Genomic DNA, 22,219 nt, shown 5'->3' with positions numbered 1-22,219 from the left:
CACAGAACAGCAAACACACAGATTCTGGAGGGTTCTCTGTGCTTTCATTTCTTTTCTGCCTCAACTTTACAAATCTTTTCTTTATTACCTCATCATCCCCACATGCCAAGAATTACAAAACACAATTCATATCTGGATTCTCATTTTCAATAGGGAAGTAAGGCAACAATACTCTGACCAACATGAAATAAAGACAGGGATGGAAACAGTCCAGCCCTACCTCTGCTGGAACAAGAAAGCAGATCAGAAAGGAAACAGGAATCAGTATGGGGAGGGGTCATGGTGGGCAGGGTGGGCCAGTCTCCCAACATTTTCACAATATGCTAATGGGAACATCAGCATAATGGGAACATTCTGACACCACTTGCAGAAAGAGAAGTCAGGGGCTCTTGATGTTACCAAGTGGGAGCGTGGGCAAATCTTGCATTGGTCAGACCCCCACAAGGGAGCAGGTTTCACACTGCGAAAAAATTAATCATGAACACATTTAGATCAGTCACATAAGTGCCACATTCTCAACAGCCCCTCACATGTTCAAAGTGTCCCTAGTGCCCCCACTCCTCCCCTCTTCAGGCCCTCCAGAGTCTTACCTTTAGGAGCCATTAGAGACGAATCAGAGCCCTGGGTACTGCCATTGCCTGGGGATAGAACACACAGGACGTGATGAGAACCACAGGAGTTGATACTAAAGGAGCAGCTATAGGGGGTGGGGGCAGTGAGCTCCCCATGGGGTCCTGTCTACACTATCCCAGGGTGCCAGGGATCACCCCCTCCATACTTACATGCAGCGGGAGAGTAGCTTGGTCCTTTTCCTCCTGTGGGAAGAAAATATCATGTTACAAACCTGGGACAGATGGGCCATGAGATCCTAGAGCAACTTCCTAGTCCTGGTCCAAAAGGAAGTTTCCGGAATTTTGACTGAAGACCCAGGACAGGATCGGGAAACATGAAGAAAGGCAGGATCTGACCCACCTGACTTTGTGGAGGGCTGTCCTTAGCAGGGACCTTCCTCTGTGTCCTGTCACTGCTGGGAATCAGGTCCCCATCACCAGAATTACCAAGTGAAAATCTGTCCTTGATTTTCACAAGTGCTTTGTTACAGAGTGAATGTTAGTAACGGCTCCAGAGTGGGCAGGTACATGTGTGTGGATGGTACTTCCCAGGAACCAGGCAATGTGCTACCTAGGAAACCCCCCAGCAGGACAAGTGAACTCAGATCCCCCCACTCTATTCCTACCTGAGAACTTCTTCCTCCAGATCACAGCTCCAACCACCACAGTGACCACAAGGATAGCCACACCAGCCATGATGCCCGGGATGGGGATGGAGGGCTGAGAGGATGGTTCTGGAAAGGGAAGGAAGCTGAGGGGCCCAGATATCTGGCTTCAGTCTTGACTTTGTGAAATTCTCCAGAAGGGCCCTGCTTTCTCTGACATGGGGCTCTACCCGAAACCCTCCTTACCCCATCTCAGGGTGATGGGCTCAGGCAGCCCCTCGTGCTGCACATGGCACGTGTATCTCTGCTCCTCTCCAGAAGGCACCACCACAGCCGCCCACTTCTGGAAGGTCCCATCTCCTGCACGCCTGGTCTCCACAAGCTCTGTGTCCTGGGTGTGGTCCTGCCCATCACGCTGCCAGGTCAGGGTGATCTCCGCAGGGTAGAAGCCCAGGGCCCAGCACCTCAGGGTCACCTCACCGTCAGAGATGGGGTGGCGGGTCATGCGTGTGTTGGGAGACTCTGAGGAAGAAGAAACAGAGAATCCACACCGTGGTTTAGCTTTATGGGCCACTGAAACTGCATCCACGTGACCATCCTGAGGTGGACAGGACAACTGGTCTGGATGGAAGAAGCACAAAACCCTAGACAGCGGTCTAGCCTTTGGGATCTCCTGATCCTTGTTAAGTTCTGGAATCAGGGAGAGAACCCAGGTAGGAAGCTGCTGGTCCAGAGGGGGAACACACTGTGGTCCTGACTGGTGGAGGGTGAATGACTCAGAAAACCCAGACTCAGATCTCCAAACATGTTCTCAGATGGAGAACAAGGCCTTGAAAGGGAAGGTCAGGGTTCACAAGGTGGCTGCCAGGGCCAAAGGGAACTGCTGATGGGTTATTTCAGGGATGATCTCAACAGCCATCCCAAGGAGAGACTGGATTCCTGTCTGTCCTTTATAGAGAAAAGCACCCTCAAGGTGAGTCTGTCTCTAGTAGGAATATGAACGTCGAGGCAGATCTCCCTCTTCCCACCCGGGGAGGGGCGCTGTTCTGACACTGAGTCCATTTTCCCTTTCTCGTGGGAAGCTATGCCCAGTGGAGGGGAGATCTAGGAGGCCCTGCCGCCCAAGTACCTGTGTGCTGCAGCGTCTCCTTCCCGTTTTCCAGGTGCCTGCGGAGCCACTCCAGGCACGTGACCTCCAGGTAGTTCCTGAAGTCCTTAGTCACACCAGCCGCCTCCCACTTGCGGCGTGTCATCTGCGCTGCGGTGTCCGCCGCGGTCCAGGAGCGCAGGTCCTCGTTCAGGGAGATGTAATCCGCGCCGTCGTGGGACTCCTGACTGTACCCGCGGAGGAGGCGGCCGTCTGGGCCCTGGCCCCATGTCACAGCCGTACATTCTCTGGATGCTGTGTGATCCTGGACCCACCCCCGCGGTCAGCACCGCCTCCGCGGTCAGCTTTGTCCCCACTGTCAGCCCCGCCCCCACTGCCAGCCCCGCCCCCGCGGTCAGCTGCGGAGACAGAGACCACGTGGATAGACACGCCATTAAGTACAAACTGTAACTGAAACTGCTCAAAAGTGCCCGCGGGTGTTTCCTGGGTCGGGAAACGCAGTGGAATGGCGGTGGGGGGAGGGAGCGGGGGAGGGGAAATTCTGCGGCCTCGAGGTTGCCCTCACACCCGGAGACTCGGGGCGACCCTGGCGCGTCCTTTCGGATGGGGATCATGACCTGGACTCGGGCCCGCGTCGCTCACCGGAATCGCTCTGGTTGTAGTAGCGGAGCATCGTGTTCAGGTTCACTCGGGAAACTTGTGCGGTGTCCAAGTAAATCCGGGTGTTCCGGTCCCAATACTGCGGCCCCTCCTTCTCCACCCATGGCGCCCGCGGCTCAGCCCTTGGATTCGGGGTGTCGCTGTCGAACTGCTCGAACTGCGTGTCGTCCACGTAGCCCACGGCGATGAAGCGGGGCTCCCCGAGACCGGGCCGGGACACGATGGTATCGAAATATCTCAGGGAGTGGGAGCCTGCGGGCGCGGAGGGGCTGAGACCCCGCCCGACCCTCCTCCCCGCGCGGGGCCCGGGTCCAAGGGGGAGGCGGCCAGGAGGGCAGGGGGAGGGGGACCCGAGTTGGGGAGAGCAGGGCGGAGTCTGGGAGGGACGGGGGAGGAAAGGCCGGGGCAGGGGGCGGGTGGGGGTCTGGGGCGGGGCAGTGGACAGGCAGTTTTCCCGAGGGTCCCGCGTCCCCGCCAGGCGGTCCCCTGGCTCCTACCCCGCAGAGTCCCTTTCCTCCCGACCCTGCACTGACCCGCCCAGGTCTCAGTCACGGCCAAGGCCCCCGACAGCAGCAGGAGGAGCGTTTGGGGTTCTATGAACCCCGTCCTCAGCGACTGGGAAGAATGAGTCCCAGTTTGGTAGAGGAGCGGGTGAGGAGACTTTATAATTCAGAATCGCTTTGCGGCTGATTGGCTTATCTAGAAATGGCATCCAATGGGAGTGAGAACTGGATCTATGTCATGAGGATCCAGACCGGAGGACATGACACAGACTGTGACTGGGAGAAGTAAAACTGTGGAAGATGGGGACTCCCCGTACACACGACCTCTTTTCCCCAGCACTGCCTTAGTGTCTGGAAACCTGAGAGGCAGGCCCAGCGACGGGGGACTTTGCCTAGACCCCTCTCCTACTGCGGTGCTCTTTGTGACACTGTCTCCCTTAGTCCTGCCCCAGGAGCTGTGTTAGTCAGTGTTTCTCATTGTGTTCGCAGAATATCTATCCAGTCTTACAAAGGATCCGAAGGATAATTTTGTCTGTGGGTTATACCTATCAATGTTTCCCATAGTTGGTGGAAAACAGGTTTAAATATTTATTAATTCATTTAGAAAAATATTAATTACTCATAGCATGAAAACAGAAATAGATTTTTTAAATTTTATTTACTTATTTTTTAATTTAAATTTTAGTTAGATAACATACAGTGCATAATTGGTTTCAGGACTAGAATTCAGTGATTGTTTACATACATATAACATCCAGTGCTCATCACAAGTGCCTCTCAATACTAATCACCAATTAGAACACTTTCCACCCACCTCCCTCCATCAACCCTATTTGTTCTCTATGTTGTGGTTTGTTTCCCTCTCTACTCTCCCCACTCCTTCCCCTTTGTTCATCTGTTTTGTTTTTTAAATTCCACATATGAGTGAAATCATGTAGTGTTTGTCTTTCTCTGACTTATTTCACTTAGCATAATGCATTCTACTTTCATCCACATCATTGCAAATAGCAAGATTTCATTCCTTTTGATGGCTGAGTAATATTCCGTTGTGCCTATATACCACGTTTTCTTTATCCATTCATCAGTTGATGGACATTTGGACTCTCTCCACAGTTTGGCTATTGTTGATGATGCAGCTATAAACAGTGGCATGCATATACCCCTTTGAATCTGTATTTTAGTGTCTTTTTTGGTAAATAACTAATAGTGCAATTGCTGGGTCATAGGGTAGTTCTATTTTTAGTTTTTTGAGGAAACTCCATGCTGTTTTCCTGAAGGGTTGCACCAGTTTGCATTCCCACCAACAGTGAAAGAAGGTTTCCCCTTTCTCCACATCCTTGCCACACCTGTTGTCTTTGTGTTGTTAATTTTAGCCATTCTGACCGGTGTGAGATTGCTATCTCATCGTGGTTTTGATTTGTATTTCCCTGATGATGAGTGATGTGGAGCATCTCTTCATGTGTCTGTTACCCATCTGGAAATCTTTGGAAAAGTGTCTCTTCATGTCTTCTGCCAATTTCTTAAATGGATTGTTTGTTTTTTGGGTGTTGAGTTCGATAAATTCTTAGAGATTTGGATACTAACCCTTTATCAGATATGTCATTTGCAAATATCTTCTCCCATTTCATCGATTGCCTTTTAGTTTTATTGGTTGTTTCCTTCACTATACAGAAGCTTTTTATCTTGATGAAGTTCCAACAGTTCATTTTTGCATTTGTTTTCCTTGCCTTCGGCAACATGTTCAGCAAGAAGTTAGTGCAGCTGAGCTGGCTGTGTTCTCCTCTAGGATTTTGATGGTTTCCTTTCTCACATTTAGATCTTTCATCCATTTTGAATTTATTTTTGTGTATGATGTATGAAATTGGCCCAGTTTTCCCAACACCATTTGCTTAAGAGACTGTCTTTTTTCCGTTGGATATTCTTTCCCGCTTTGTCAAAGTTTAGTTGATTATATAGTTGCAGATCCATATCTGGGTTCTCCATTCTGTTCCATTGATCTATATATCTGTTTTTGTGCCAGTACCATACTGTCTTGATGACCAGAGCTTGGTAATATAGCTTTAAATGAGAATTGTGATGCCTCCACTTTTTTCTTTTTCAGGATTTTTTTTTTTTTTTGGCTATTCATTTGTGGTCTTTTGCGGTTCCATACAAATTTTAGAATTGTTCTAGCTGTCTGAAAAATGCTAGTGGTATTTTGATAGGGATTGCAATAAATGTATAGATTGCTTTGGGTAGTATAGACATTTTAACAATGTTTGTTCTTCCAACCCATGAGCATGGAATGCTTTTCAATTTCTTTGTGTTCTTTTCAATTTATTTCATGCGTGTTACATAATTTTCAGAATATAGATATTTTACCACTTTGGTTAGGTTTACGTTTAGGTATCTTATTATTTTTGGTACAATTGCAAATGGGATCGATTCCCTGATTTCTTTTTCTATTCCTTCTTTATTGGTGTATAGAAATGCAACAGATTTCTGCAAACTGATTTTATGTACTGCGACTTTGCTGAATTCATGTATTATTAATTGTAGCAATTTTTTTGGTGGAGTCCTTCGGGTTTTCTACATAGAGTATCATGTCATCTGCAAACAGTGAAAGTTTGACTTCTTCCTTGCCAATTTGGATGCTTTTTATTTCTTTTTGTTGTCTGACTGCCAATGCTAGCACTTCCAGTACTATGTAAATAGTAATGGTGAGAGTGATTATTCATGTCCCCTGACCATAGGGGAAAGGCTATCAGTTTTTCCCCATACAGATCTTTGTATATGGCCTTTATGATGTTGTGAAGTATGTTCTATCTATCCCTACCTAGTCGAGGGTTTTTATCAAGAATGATTCTGTATTTTGCCAAATGTGTGGGGTTTTGTTGTTTTGTTGTTTTTGTTTTTGTTTTTTACATCTATTGACAGGGTCATATGGTTCTTATCCTTTCTTTTATCATGTTGGTTGATTTGCAAATAGTAAACCAGCCCTGCAGCCCAAGAATAAATCCCACTTGATACTGGTGAATAATTTTTTTAATGTACTGTTGAATTCAATTTGCTAGTGTCTTGTTGAGAATTTTTGCATCCAGGTTCATCAGGGGTATTGGCCTTTAATTCTCCTTTTCAGTGGGGTCTTTGTCTGGCTTTGGAATCAGGTAATGCTGGCTTTGTAGATGAGCTTGAAAGATTTCCTTCCATTTCTATTTTTTGGAACAGTTTGAGGAGAATAGGTATTAACCCTTCTTTAAATGTTTAGTAGAATTTCCCTGGGAAGCCATCTCGTCCAAGACTCTTGTTTGTTGGGAGATTTTTGATTACTGATTCAAATCTTTGCTGGTTGTGGGTCTGTTCAAACTTTCTATTTCTTCCTGTTTCAGTTTTGGTAGTGCATGAGTTTCTAGGAATTTGTCCATTTCTTCCCAATTGCCAGTTTGTTGGCATATAATTTTTCATGGTATTCTCTTATAATTGTTTGTATTTCTGTGGTGTATCTCTCTTCTTTCATTCATGATTTTTATCTATTTGAATCCTCTTTCTTTTCTTTTTGATAAGTCTGGCCATGGAGTTATTAATTTTGTTTATTCTTTCACAGAACCAGTACTTAGTTTCATTGATCTGTTCTACTGTTTTTGTTGTTGTTATTATTGTTGTTGTTTCTATATATTTTGTTCTGCTCTAATCTTTATTATTTACCTTCTTTTGCTGGCTTTAGGCTTTATTTGCTGTTCCTTTCCATAGCTTCTTTAGGGGTAAATTAGGTTGTGTGTTTGGGACCTTTCTTACTTCTTGAGATAGGCCTAAATTGCAATATACTTCTCCCTTAGGATCACCTTTGCTGCATCCCAAAGTTTTTGGACCGTCTTGTTTTCCTTTTCATTGGCTTCCATGTATTTTTTAATTTTTTCTTTAATCTCCTGGTTAACCCATTTGTTCTTTAGTAGCATGTTCTTTAACCTCCATGTACTTGAAGGCTTTCCAAATTTTTCTTGTGGTGACTTCGAGTTTCATAGTGTTGTGAACTGAAAATACGCACGGTATGATCTTGATCTTTTTGTTCTTGTTTAGGGATGATTTGTGACCCAGTATGTGATCTCTTCTGGAGAATGTTTCATGTGTACTCGAGAAGAATGTGTATTCTGCTGCTTTAGGATGAAATGCTCTGAATATATCTGTTCAGTCTATCTGAACGAGTGTCATTCAAAGCCAAGGTTTCTTTGTTGGTTTTCTGTTTGGATGATCTGTCCATTGTTGTAAGTGGGGTGTTAAAGTCCCCTACTCTTATTGTATTATTATCAATGAGTTTCTTTATGTTTGTTACTAATTAATTTATATATGTGGATGTTTCAAGTTGGGGGCATAAATATTTACAATTGTTAGTTCTTCTTGATGGATAGACCCCTTAATTATGAAATAATGCCCCTTTTCATCTCTTGTTATAGTCTTTGTCTTAAAATCTAGTTTGTCTGATGTAAGTATGGCTACTCCAGCTTTTTTTGACATCCATTAGCATGACAGATGGTTCTCCATACCCTCACTTTCCATCTGCAGGTGCCTTTAAGTCTAAAATGACTCTCTTATAGGCAGCATATAGATGGATCTTGTTTTTTTCTTTTAATCCATTCTGATACCCTATGTCTTTTGATTGGAGCATTTAGTCCATTTACATTCAGAGTGATGACTGAAAGATAGGAATTTAGTGCCATTGTGTTACTTATAGGGTTGCTATTTCTGGTGATTTTCTCTGGTCCTTTCTAGTCTTTGTTGCTTTTGGTCTGGTTTTTTTTGTTTGTTTGTTTTTTGTTTTTATCTACTTAAAATTTCTTGCAGGGCTGGTTTAGTGGTCATGAACTCCTTTAGACTTTGTTTGTCTAGGAAACTCTTTATCTCTCCTTCTAAACTAAAATACAGCCTTGCTGGATAAGGAATTCTTAGCTGCATATTTTCCCCTTTCAGTTGAAAATATCCTGCCACTCCTTTCTAGCCTGCCAAGTTTCCACATGGACAGATCTCCTGCAAATCTGGTCTTCCCTTGTATGTTAAGGACCTTTTTTCCCCTCTTCCTGCTTTCATGAAGCTTTCCTTTTAGGTGTATTTAGTGAATTTGAATATCATATGCCTTGGCAATGGCTGACTTTTGTTTAAGTTAATTGGAGTTCTCTGCACTTCTTGAATTTTGATATGTGCCCTTCCCCGAATTAGGCAAGTTTTCAACTATAATTCACTCAAATAAACCTTCTGCCCCTTTTTCTCTCTCTTCATTTTCTGGGACTCCTATGATTCAAATGTTTTTACGGTTTAATAAGTCACTGAGTACCCTAAGTGTGCCTTCGTGCTCCATGGTTTTTGTTTCCCTCTTCTTTTCAGCTTCATTATTTTCCAGAATTTTATCTTCTATATCACTAATTGGCTCTTCTGCCTTGCCTATTCTTGCTGACATGGCATCTTTCAGGTTTGCATCTTGGGTATAGCATTTTTAACTTTGACCTGACTAAATTTTAGTTCTTTTATATCTGCAGGAAGGGATTCTCTGATATCAGAGAATGTTGGGTTTTTTTGTTTTTTTGTTTTTTAAAGCACAGCAAGTATCCTTATAATTATTGTTTTAACTTCTGGTTCAGACATCTTACTTATATCTGTATTGATTTAATTGCTGGCCATGAGTTCTACTTCCCATTCTTTCTTTTCAGGTGTATTTCTCCATCTTGTCATTTTGTCTGGAAAAGAAAAGCAGAAAGAAAAACAAATAACAGAAAACAGACAAACAAAACAAAAATAAAAAACAAAAAACAACAAAAAATCTAGGTCCTTGGGTGTATTTTGGTCTGCTTGTTAAAAGAATCTAGAGCTAAAATATAAAACAAAATAAAACAAAAATAAGGAAACAGAAAACTAAAAGTAAATAAACATATAAGAATACATATAGATAATAAAAAATAAAAAAGGAATTGAAAAAATAAGAAAATAAATGAAAATAATAAAAAAATAAAGAATAAAAGTAAATCGGAAGCCGGATCCTATTTCCCCGAGAGTTGAAGCTTTGTAGCACTGTGATCAGTAGACTTGCTGTGAGTGAGTGGTTTGTGCTGGTCTTCTGAAGGAGGGGCCTGCTGCCGTGGACTCAGGCTGACTTGTTTCAGAGGAAATGTGCTTCCAGGGTGCCATCGGGCTGGTCTTGGTGTAAGTGGCTTCAGCCCCCACTAGGTGGTGCTGTTTTGCTCCCTGAAGCCTTTCAGTGTTGCTGGGCGGGGATGAATAGGGCGTCGCCCCACTTTCCAGCCCTGAAGCTAAAAGATCGTGTCACCCACTCCTCAGGGAACCCTCAAAGAAGAGTAATCAATCACCCCTCTTGCCCCTGATTTCCATCAGAACCTTACTTTCACCCTGCCGGTGTCCGAGCTTTTCTGTCTCAGGCAGGACTGAGTTTCAAAACCCCAAATTTTGGGGACTTCCACAGCACACTGGCACTGTTCCTCTGGGTGATGGTCTCACTGCGCTTTTGTCAGCCTGTAGGAGGAAAGCAGAAAGTGGTCACCTGATGGTGCAGCTGTTCAGAATTTCTGGCAAAAGGAAGCAGAAAGCTGGAACCCCAGCCTGCTGCCCTCAGCCGGAGTCCTCGCTCTTACACCTGGGAGCAGTGCAGCACTTGGGCGCCCCGGTCTTTCTTGTTACCAAGAGATTCTCATACTGCGCTGCCACTCCTGGGACTCCTCCCAGTTCCCTCCCACCTGAGCACTTATAAGCCAAGCACACCCCCACAGGAGCGGACTAAAATTCCAATTTTGTGCTGCTTATAATACTTGAAGTATCTGCATAAGCAGGCTCACTCTGTAATGCCCGAAGTTCCGAAACCTCCCACAAAAGTCCACCAGAGTCGTAAGTCAAAGCCAAGCGGCAAGGGTCGTTTATTGCAGGTTCGAACCTGGTCCTCTGCGCACTCGTCGCCGGTGACGCAAGAGGCCACGATCAGGGTTGGTACAGCGTTTTTATAGACAGAGACAAATAGCACAGGGGAGGTTTCAAATTATGAGGGGCCTGATTAGTTGATTTTAAAGTAAGGACATTTGTTGTTCTCTGATTGGGCGTCCTTTGTCTGTCCTTTGGCGGGAAGGCTTTGTCCGTTACTTGTTACTTGTGGCGGGAGGAAAAAAGGGGGAAGGGGGAAGGGGGTAGGTGAGGAATGTGCTAAGCAAGCAGGTTTACAGAAGCGAGAAATGCCGGTTAGTTTATGTACAATCACTCATTCCATCACATATCAGACTACATTTAGGAAGGTTTACAACCCATTCTACGACACAGCGGGTTACATTCAGGAAAGGCCTCACAATGCTCGTAGCAAACAGCAAGCAAAACAGACTTCTCAGCAATTGTATTTCTTATCAAAGATCCATAATAAGCAGAAACGAGAACTTTAGCTTTAAACTAAGGCAGGGCTGTCATTTGGATTTAAAGCTGTTCTTTTCAACTCCCTGCTGCCCTACCCTCAACTTTGTCTCCCCCAAATCAAATCTCCTGCCTTCTACCTTCCAGAAGGTGGTCGCTTTTCTATTTGTAGACTTAAAGTTTTTGTTTTCTCAGAACTCCAATTGAGTTCTTGGGTGTTCAGAATGATTTGATTTGGTAAGTACCTGGCTGTGTTCCAAGGAGGAGACAAGCTTAGGGTCCCCCTACTCCTCTGCCACCTGAACTCCCCCCCTCCCAAATAACTATTTCCCCAAATAAACAAGGCAGTGAGAAGAGTGGAGTTTGTTACATTTTACATATTTGGAAGTCACTTTCTTGTCTGTCTCATTAGAGACCAGTAGATGTTCAGATTTGCTTCTACATCTATTGCGTTGTTTTGGTTGAAGTATATGAAAAAATTACATCCTTGACCAAACATAGGAGAATAGTATGTGTCATAACCTTTTCAGATAGTTATGGAATTTCATCTTTGATACTATATTACAACTACACAAGTTGTACTTTCTCTAAGGTTATTTGCAAACTGGATCCTGAAACAGCATCATTGATTGACTGGTCCTTCTCTGTTACATTAAATCCATAGGCCCATCTGCACATGGAATGGATCTTGTACTAATGCATGATTGTTTTTAAGTAATGTGTTGTGTGTTGTTTCACTAAGTAATATAGGTGTTCCATCACTGATTAGAGTGGAATCGAATTATCAAAAAGTTACATTTATTACAGATCCCAACAAAATGCTTGTCAGTATGAGAAGCTATCAGGATTATTGGTGGACCACAAGTTTTCCAAAATGCTGATTTTCTCTCAAGAGCTTACATTTTATCAAGGCAACAAGTACTGCCTTGTCTTATGTGAGTTGATTTTCGTGAAGGGATAGGTTCATGTCCTTTTTCAAGAAAACTTCTGCCAAATATCTAGTCTAAATAATCCAAGGTTCTGTGTCATTCATTCCTTCAAGTAAAAAGAGCATTTTGAAAAAAAAAAAAACCGAACTGTTTTCCTTGAGGCTTAAGGTTGTAACAGAAGTGCTATATTTCCCATGTCATCATAGAAGACATGTTCAAAATGTTGGTTTGAGAATAATTTAGTAAAGATAATAATTAAAAAATTATCTTTAATGTTTATTCCTTTTTGAGAGACAGAGAGAGACAGAGTGTGAGCAGGGGAGGGGCAGAGACAGAGGGAGACACAGAATCCGAAGCAGTTTCCAAGCTCTAAGCTGTCAGCACAGAGCCCGTTTCGGGGCCCAAACCCACAAACCATGAGATCATGACCTGAACCGATTGAGACATCCAGGTGCCCCACTGTCTGTGAGGTTCATAACAATTTCCCCAGCAATGTAATCCCCAGTGACTTCAAATTTGCCAGTGTGGCCCTGCATCATCATCACAGTTAGAAACAGGACGATGACTTTGGAGCATAGCCTAATAAGACCTGGTGTTTGCCTCTCTTCCCGGCATTGTTTATGGTCTGGGGAGCGTCTGCCAGGACATGCGCACCATTATGGTGGCAGAGAAAGAGGAGAGAGGTGTTTGGTTTGGTTTCGCTTGGTTTTTTGTTTTGTTTTGTTTTGTTTTTTGGAAGTAGTGGTGAGGAATAACAACTATTGCAGTTTGGACCCATAACCTCCATTCTTACTGTTTTACCTCAGTACGAATATTAGCATAGTGAAAAAGCAAATACTGTCTAAGTGCTATTATGAAAATAGTTTAAACCTCTGTGACAGGGCCCCAGTGACGTACGGTGTTCCACAGACCTCACTTTGAGAATTGTTGCTCTGAATAAGCCTGGGAGGGTCTCCCAGCTGATCCCTGCCCTGGCCTCCTCTTAGCAGAATCCCTTTCCCTGAGCTGGACTTGGCTCTGATAACTTAGCTCTGAGTTTAGCCCCTGAGGGCACCCGGGACAGACCTCACCTCCTGGAAGTTTGCTGCCAGAGTGTCCTCAGTCTGGGAAGGAGGTGGAGGGGCCGGTATTTCCTTTTGTAATTGGGAACAGTTTGTGCCTGAAGGCACTAGACCCATGCATGACCGATTTTGATTTTGTGATACACCACCTTCCTATGTATTCGCATCTGAGAGATCTCATGTAGTCTGTAAGAGAAATAATATTGGTCTTCACATTTTACATGTACCTAATGCATCTGACTTGAGGCCCATAAAGCATGCAATGCAGTACCGTCCAATACAACATTCTGTAATGAAGGAATTGTTCTATATCTGCCCTGTCCAGCATGGTGGCCACAAGCTGCATGTGGCTCTTGAGATACAGGTGGCACTTGAAATGGGGCTAGTGTGCTGAACAGTTGCATTTTTAATTATTTCAAAGGAATTTGAATTTAAGTAGCCATATGTGGTTAGTAGCTACTAGTTTTAAAACTTAATTTATTTATTTTGATGTGGAAGGGACAGAGAGAGAAGGAGAAAGAGAATCCCAAGCATGCTCTGTGCTATCACTGCAGAGTCCCACGTAGGGCTTGATCCCTGTGGGACTGTGGGATAAAGACCTGTGCTGAAATCAAGAGTCAGGCACTTAACCCACTGAGCCACCCCTGTGTCCTGAGTAGTCTCCATTTGAACAGTACATATCTAGAATATTCTTAGTTTTTGGAATCCTCCTCAAAAAAGATACTATGTGATTCACAGGTATGTGTGTATTAAATTTATCTTCGTATAGAAGTCATGGATTTATCTATGTGTGTTTGAGACATACCCTTACAAAACAGCATGAGAGTTTAATTAATAATGCATTATAACTGCTAAAGTGTATAGAGATTAACAAAACATGATATATCAAATCAAGGTGATAACTGTTCAAAAATGCCCATCACTGGAGGTAATTTTAGTTTCTATTACCTTCAGTGCCTTGGTGTTGTTTGTGTTAACCCGGTAAACACAAGCAGGCACATAAGTCTTCACTGAGCCCAAGAGAGAGGATTTGTTGAACACAACATATATGAGCTACCTTGAAGGCCCTGCACATAATTGTAAAAATCCTAAAGCAGAAGATGTACATCTTAGATTCCACCACCTTAGAATCTTTTACCTGTTGCTCCTTTGTCCAAATTCAGACATTTCTCTGTGTTTTCCCTCACCCTTGAAACCCTCTGCTCTTCATTTCTACCAAGGTGAAATACCTGAAACATTTATAATTGTGGGATGAAGAATTCTGTAAGTGTGGCCCAATGATTTGAAAATCATGATATGAAAATGATAAAGCCAAACAAAATTTCTGCATGTCAAGCACTCACAAAGATTCAAACACATGTCGTGATCAAATTAAAAGACACAGAAACAATTTTGACAGACAAAAGGGTAACATGCTTCAATGTTCTCCAGCCAAAGACACCAGGAGCAGCTGTGGGCATTCAAGTTGGATCTATTACTTGTTGCACTGAGAAATAATGCACTCCTTTGGGGCCGTGAGACATCTTAATATGGTGTTGGAACCTATAAGGATATGAACTTTGGATGGGTGTTTTGGGGAGGGTTTGTGGAAGCTGGGGCACACTCCTGACTGCATGTTGTGAGGACATGTGGGCAATTCTATGCTTGACCATCTGAGTGAATTTCATTTCTAAGCAGGACAGACCAGAGTGACGATAAAGCAGTAAGGGTAAAGAAGCAGTGATTGCTCACAGTAACCAGCACAGGGAGATGTTGGGTATTTTGTAGGTTGTACAGTGCCTGTTTTTGTCTGTAATTAGACAAAGTAATGTCATGGTTTCAGAGTGTCCTTGTCTGATGCTGATGTTCTTGAGATGACTGGCTCGTGTCCCACAGGAGAGTAATATGGTCCAGTGGTGGCATCGGTCAGCTTCTGACCACACTGTAGCCCAGCTGCAGTGTCAGACCAGTTCCCAATGTGGGGGCTGCTGTTTTTTCTGTGTTATATTCCATATTTTAAAATAGCTACAACTCATTCAAAAAATAGTTAAGGAATTGGTGTTTCCATTATCTTTGAGTAAATACCCAAGAGTGGAATTATTGGATTACATGATGAATCAGTATGTTATAAACCTGAAAGGAATGGAACAGTGTGTCAAATGCACTCAAATAATAAAAAAAGATAAAGAAAAAAAGTTAAATGTTAGGAAACAATTTGGAAAGGAAGGAATTAATATGTCAAGCAAATATATTGGTGATAAAAGTGAGGATGTGGAACAAGAAATGGGAATAAAACTTGGAATCTTCAACTTGGCAAAGATGAAAGTAGGTGATGAGAGTGTACAACACAGGGTTGGGAAAATACAACGGCATAAAGGGTGATGGGAGTGAACACTGGTATAACATTTTTAAAGGGTTGTTTTGAGGGGCACCTGGGTGGCTCAGTCAGTTAAGCATCCGACTTCAGCTCAGGTCACGATCTTGCGGTCCATGAGTTCGAGCCCCGCGTTGGGCTCTGGGCTGATGGCTCAGAGCCTGGAGCCTGCTTCCGATTCTGTGTCTCCCTCTCTCTCTGCCCCTCCCCGGTTCATGCTCTGTCTCTCTCTGTCTCAAAAATAAACGTTAAAAAAAATTTTTTTAAAGGGTTGTTCTGAAAAATGTCTCCACAATTTAAATGTGCTTATATTGTGACACAGACATTTTCTTTTAGGAGTTTACCCTAAGGATATAATCATACATGTTCCCAAAAGTATATTTTCAAGAATGTTCTTAAATTTTGGCTTATAAAAACAAAGAACAACTTATCTTAAGTGCTATAACCAATATTATGATGGTAAGTATAGATGTGGAACACTTAATATATCTCAGGCATTATCACCATGTGACTTACACAGAGGGTCAAAGATAATCATCAAAGCAAACCCATGAGGAGCCCAATAGGGAATCCCTTTGTACAAAACAGAAAGGGAGACTCAGAGGGGATAAGGAGACAGTGGAGCCAAGGTTCAACCCAGAAAGTTTGCTCTTAGAAGCCTTGTTGACTTGTCTTTCCTTGGTTCCCTGCCCATCATGAGGTAAGTATGATGTATAATCCATGCAAGTGAACTATTGCAATGTTCTAGAATGCTCTGCAATGGGAGGCTGCTAGGCTCAGAGCCTAGGAGGACATTAAGAAGCAATGTGACTTACCTGCTCAAATCAAACTAAAGTCCATCATCCCGTGTACATCTCGAGGCCTCCAGTGGCTCAGGATCAGCTGACTCCAGATGTAAGATGAAGATCAAGCATGATCCCCTGGTGACACAACACTGGCACTGTCCTGTGGGAGGTGGGCATTAGCAGAAATGACAGAGACAAACATAAGTCACTGCTGAGATAAGTGCTGCATGGAGAAACATCAGGCTATCCCAAGAACAGATGACAGGAGACCTAACAGCTCCCTGACTGCTAGAATCAATCATATCTACAGAGTGTAAGAGGCATATGGAACAGAATGTGAACCACACACAGTGGTGAACCATCATAGAAAAAGAAGGGAGCTCTTGGGAGTTAAAACTATAACCATAGAAATGAATAATTTAGTTGATAAAGTGGATAATTACAGTTGTACTTTCCCGAAGTAGTACAGTCAGGAGGTGATGGCAATAGGAGACAAGAACTGTTTGGTTCTCAATCAAGTGATTCCAACAAGTTAATAACAATAGTTTAAAAAATAATGGAGAGTATGAAATGATGAAGAAAATTTCAAGAAGATTTTTCTGAGTGGGCACCTGGGTTGCTCAGTTGGTTAAGCCTCTGACTTCAGCTCAGGTCATGATCCTACAGTTAGTGAGTCTGAGTCCCACATCAGGTGAACTCGTGCCCTGCTTCTGGTGAGCCCAGCTTCTCCCTCCCTCTGCCTCCCTTTCTCTCTCTCTCTCTCTCTCTCTCTTTCTGCCCGTCATGGGATTCTCTCTTTTTCTCCCTCTCTCTACACCCTTGCTCACTTGTGTCCTCTCTCTAATTAAAAAACAAAAAAAAATATTTCTTGGAGTCTACAGGGAAAAATACATATTTTATTAAAAGACCTGACCAAGTTCTTGATTGGAGTAAATGACAAGAGGCCCACACCAGGAGACTTCACAAGGAGATGTGTGAAATAAGGTGGAGGAACAGACACCTTGAAAACTCTAAGACACAGCAACACAGTCCTGGTGGCTGGAAGACATGCATGGTTCTCAAATCCCAAGGACAACTGTGTCCAGTACAGAGTTTCCATCCCATCACCATAAGAATCAGGGCGAGGGTAGCCTAAAGGCACATCAGATGTTTAGAGTGCCAGTGTCTACTTTCCACATTCCCTTCCACGGCAAAGGGGGGAAAATGATGGAGAAAAACAAAAGATGGGAGCACGTGGGTCCAGGCAACAGGGAGCCAGAAAGAGAGAGGCAGAGGGCACCCAGGCTGAACTGAAGGTGGGTGTTGGCCCTGCCCCAGGTATGCAGGCATCCTGTCCACATGGGGCAGGACTGAAGGCTGTGGGACAGGAGTCTGCATAGACATGAGGTGGAATAGTGGATGGGCTTGAATATTCATGAAGATTTACCCAGGGGGAGCTTGGAAAGGATTTAAATGAGAACAACACAAACTAAGCAAATGATGGATAAGATATTTACTTAGTCCCGGAAAATAAAAAGTTGATTCAGAAAAGGTGAAGCACTCATAATCTACTAAATCCTCATTTGTGACAAGCATTTCATGGTCATAATAAAGCAAACACTGCACATTGAGCTAATCAAATTATCAGATAATTATAAGGAGGAGATGGGAGAGTGTGAAAGAGGAACCAATTTGGTAAAGATAATGCATAAACCAGAACCAGAGAAGGTATATGATAAGCAGGCTATTTAGAGAGAGGTTCATCACCTCAAGGTGCAGAGCAGGGAGGGGTGCAGGAGACTGAGGAGGGAGGAGGAAGTGAGAAGCAGCCCTCTCAGGAGGGGGACAGTGAGCTGACTGGGGAAATGGCATCTGGAGAGAGCAGGGCTGGGGCCGCTGAGCTCTGTGCTCATCACCTCAGAGAAGAGAGTTCCAGCAGCAGGAGCACCTATAATAGACTAGAAAGAGATGCAACAAAATAGCTCAGGTGTGAGAATTACCATCCTTTTTACTTTGTCATCATTTGCTTTTCTCATTTTATAATTTTTCTCTAGTGAGTGTACAATATATCATATATATTGTACATTATATATATACATCTTAATTGGATATAAACATTTAATTTCAGTTTTAAAAGGGAAGACAGACGTTAGAAAAGTCAGCGGCTCAGGCCACAGAGCTGGAAGGTTGGACCTGCCTGTCTGAGCTGTGGGCAGTGGACTCACAGAGTCTTTGCTCCATTCATGTTCTCTTCGGATGCCAAACAAGGTCTTTCTCTCCATTTCGGGGTAGGCTCATTGTTTCATTTATTACTATCTTGTCAGTTTTAATCCTTTCAAGACAACTATTTTTCTATGTTACATGGCATTTTAAGCTATTTTAGTGGGAGAATTTGTCCATACAATCTAGCCCTCCAGCTTCAGAAATGGAAATTCAAAAACAAAAGAGTTCAATGAAAAAGATGATTGATCCTAAAGTAAACCAGAGTTTACTTTATGGTTTGAGTTTAATTCATGGTCTGAAGCTGATCTGTCAAGTGTTAGGAATATTAAAGGAGTTTATTTTTCTGAAAACATTATTCATGCACATACAAGAAAATTCAATAGATATTCAAAAATATGAGAAAATAAAGAAGTTACATGGTAACCCCTCAGCTCCCAGTCACCCAAGTTCTCTACCCCAAATGAGCAACATTGACCCAGTGATGACGGGTCAAAGTCGCAATTTAGGGTGCATGGGGCGGTGCACAGAGCAATAGGACTGCCTATATGATGGTGGGTCAATGCTCCCATTCAGGTCTCAGGGGGAGGGATGTAGAACAGCAGCTGCATGGCCCTAGTTAATTTGTAGGTCAAACCTCCAATTCTAGAGCAAGAGTGGAGCACAGTGCAGCTGCATCTCTAGCCCTTGTATATAGTGAGATTCTGTGGTGTCCTTATCCCAGAAATTGGATCACAGCAGGGACTTGGGCCCCTGGGGGCAGGTCTCACCACAGTGAGATCTCCAGTGCTGGGAAGTAAATGAAGTGACAGGGACTCCAGGCAGCTCTATCAGCTGGGTTTAGCAATTGGTCAAGATGTGGGGGTCCTTGGTAACAAAGGATGCAGATGTACAGGTGAGTAGCATGGCTGGAGTTCTCCGGTTCTCTTCTCCCTGGAGGTAAAATCCCTCCAAGGGCATCTTGCTTGGTGCGGAGCTGCTCCAGACTGAAGGATAGAGTGACACAGGTATAGTGCTTCCTGTGCTTTTTTTATGCAGCCACCATTGGGTTTTGTGCTCTATAGGGTTCTGCTGTTTCCTTGCGATAGTCCAGGGCTTTCCCAGAGCCATTGTCATCAACTTCTGTGGTTTATTCATTGTTTGTGTTGATGTTTTTACAGAAGCAAGGGTTGTACCCTCTTTGTTTGTTTGTCTGTTTGTTTATATTTTTGCCTTTTAACTTTTTGTTTTTGCTCTTTTTCAGGAGAGACAGCCATTGGGACCTTCTAGTCTCCATCTCCTGGAGCTTGAACGTCTGTAAGACCGTTGACTTAAAAATCTTTGTCTAGTAGGTTTGTCATCTGTTCTTTCTCAGAGACAGTTCTACAGATTAATTTTTTTCCTTTCAATAGGTCACACTTTCCTGTTTCTTTGTATGCCTTGTGATTTTGGTTTTTTGAAAATTGCACATGTGATCTTATGTGATAACTCTGGAAACCATATTCTCCCCTTCCCCAGAGGTTGCAGAGCTTTTTTGTTGCTATTTTGTACTTATGGTATTTGGTTTTTCTGTTGTGTAGAGTGTCTCTGTGCCAGGAATTAACCTAAGGTGCAAAGTTAAGAATATCTCAGGTCGTTTTTGAGCCTGCACTTCCCATGGGCATGTGTAACTTTCTAAATGTTCCTGTATTTGCAGTTGCTTTTCGATGTCTAGTCCTTATATGCTTCCCTCCCAAAATGGAAAAAAAAAAAGGGGGAAATGAAGTGGGTGAAAGCCTTTAAATACCCTTGAGTTTGTTTCAACCACAGGAGAAAGGGCTTGTCATATTCATGATGGGAATTGCAAACATGGTTGCCTACATCTTTGCTGCATCCCCTTGACCAAAAGCAGCAAGCAGCAAGCAGAACACTTATTCCTGATGTTTGGAGGGCACTGTCCTAATTGCTCACCTTAACTTCCACAAGCAGTGTTCAGACTGCTGTAGGAATCACTCTGGGTGTCTGCAACAGGACTGGTGGTCAGGGGATGGTAGCCTCATCTATGGTGTCAAGCTGAAAATGACTGAAATTAATTGCAATTTACCATCTAAGCCTTGCCCCCTGCAAGTTGCAAGCTTTCAATAGACTCCAGTTTTGAACCACAGTTCTATCAGACAGATTCCACCAGTGCACCTGTTGTCCAGGTGGAAAAGTGGATTACTGATGCCTCCTGCTCCACCATCTGCCCTGACATCACTTCCCTAAAGTAAGTTAGCATAACTTAGAGATTCTACTGGATTTAGCATGCTATTGATTATGGTTTTTATTAAAACTTTACTGAGACCTTATTCATATACTAATCACTGATTTATATGTACAATTAAATCGGTTTTAGTATATTCACAGAGTTGTGCAACTATCACAACAACCAATTTTAGAACATTTTCATCACCCCTAGAATAAACCTAGTACTCATTAGCAGTCACCCGCTGTTTCTCCCATCTCCTTTCCCCCCGCCCTCTGCAACCATGAATCTACTTTCTGTCTCTGTAGATTTGCCTATTATGGACATTTATTAATATTGGAATCGTACAGCACATGGTCCTTTGAAACTGAGTTCTTCCACATAGCATGTTGTCAGGCACATTCATGCTGTTATTATGGTAATAATTTGCATTTCCCTCAGTGAAGAAGATAAAGCACATTTCCATATCCATGTTTATTAGATTTCTTCTTTTTAACTTTCCCATTCCTCCACTTTCCCATGCTCACCTGCTCTGTGCCCTGGGAAACCATCCTCTATCAACCACTTATGGAGTGGACTCCTGTATCTCCAGATGCCCCTTGCCTTCTGGTTTCCACTGCAGTTTGGCAAGTGGGAGGCATTAGGCCATTTATTCATTAAGTAGTCTGTCTTATTCTCACTGGTCAGAGCAGTATTTTCATATTCTGCATACTAATGCTTCGTTGGTAATATGCGTAGCCAGTAATTTCTCCTAATGTGTGGCTTGTCTTTTCACTTTTTTAAATGACATCTTTTGATGAACAGCAATTATTAGTTTTAAGCTAATAACATATAGGAATTTTTTCCCTATTGCAAATGTCTTCTATGTTCTGTATCACAAATTCTTAAATCATAGTCAAAGTTATTTTGCTGTAATCTTTTCTGAAACATAGATTTTAATTGATTTCTTTCTGCATGTGTATGGTGCGAAGAAAAGGGTGAAATATATATTTTTTCCTTCGAATAGGCAATAGTGGATTCACTTTTCATTGAAAAATCCTTTGGGGCTCCTGGGTGGCGCAGTCGGTTAAGCGTCCGACTTCAGCCAGGTCACGATCTCACGGTCTGTGAGTTCGAGCCCCGCGTTGGGCTCTGGGCTGATGGCTCAGAGCCTGGAGCCTGTTTCCGATTCTGTGTCTCCCTCTCTCTCTGCCCCTCCCCCATTCATGCTCTGTCTCCCTCTGTCCCAAAAATAAATAAACGTTGAAAAATCCATCCTTTCTCCTCTCCCCTAAAGTCCTCCTTTATCAACAATCAGGTATCCACATAGGTGGGATTATTTCTAAGGCTCTTATTTTGTACCCTTGTCTCTTTCTTCATCATGTTGACAATTTTGTGCTGATTATCCCAGCTTTATAGTTCATGTTTCATTGGACAAAGTAAGGCCATAAATTTTGTGTTCTGACATCAAGAGTGTCTGCAACTTTTTAAGTTTGAGAAGCACTTTTCCAAGTTCCACAAAAAAGCATGACCTCAGGAACATGCATGTTGAGTGGCTAAGCATTCTTGCTGCTCTGGGCATGCTCCTGAGTGATGAGGAGTGCAACGAGTATTGATTTGGGGGTTAAAACAATTTTTAACAAATAGGCAGATATGCAAATATAGAATCTGTGAATGATGAGAATTGACCATAAGTGTGTTTCATGGCTAAACTGGTGAAGTCTCTCATGGATACCAAGGAGCTACGCATGAGGGAAGTGCCATCCAATGTGGGGATGTCCCAGGAGGAGAGGTGAGTCAGAGAGGAAAATATGTTTTCTGTCCTTGGAGGAAATGAGACCATTGAGAGAAG

At 43.1% G+C, this 22,219-nt stretch overlaps 1 pseudogene; it reads right to left on the bottom strand.

The window, feature by feature from the left end:
- Nucleotides 1-25: 25 nt before the first annotated feature.
- On the bottom strand, nt 26-20,939 carry LOC122490435 (annotated as a pseudogene).
- Between the last annotated feature and the right edge of the window lie 1,280 nt (nt 20,940-22,219).

The sequence above is a fragment of the Prionailurus bengalensis genome, chromosome B2, assembly GCF_016509475.1.
Source record: "Prionailurus bengalensis isolate Pbe53 chromosome B2, Fcat_Pben_1.1_paternal_pri, whole genome shotgun sequence".
In the NCBI taxonomy this organism is placed as follows: Eukaryota; Metazoa; Chordata; class Mammalia; order Carnivora; family Felidae; genus Prionailurus; species Prionailurus bengalensis.
The sequence above is the reverse complement of the archived record's forward strand: the minus strand, read 5'-3'. Positions and strand labels throughout refer to the sequence as shown.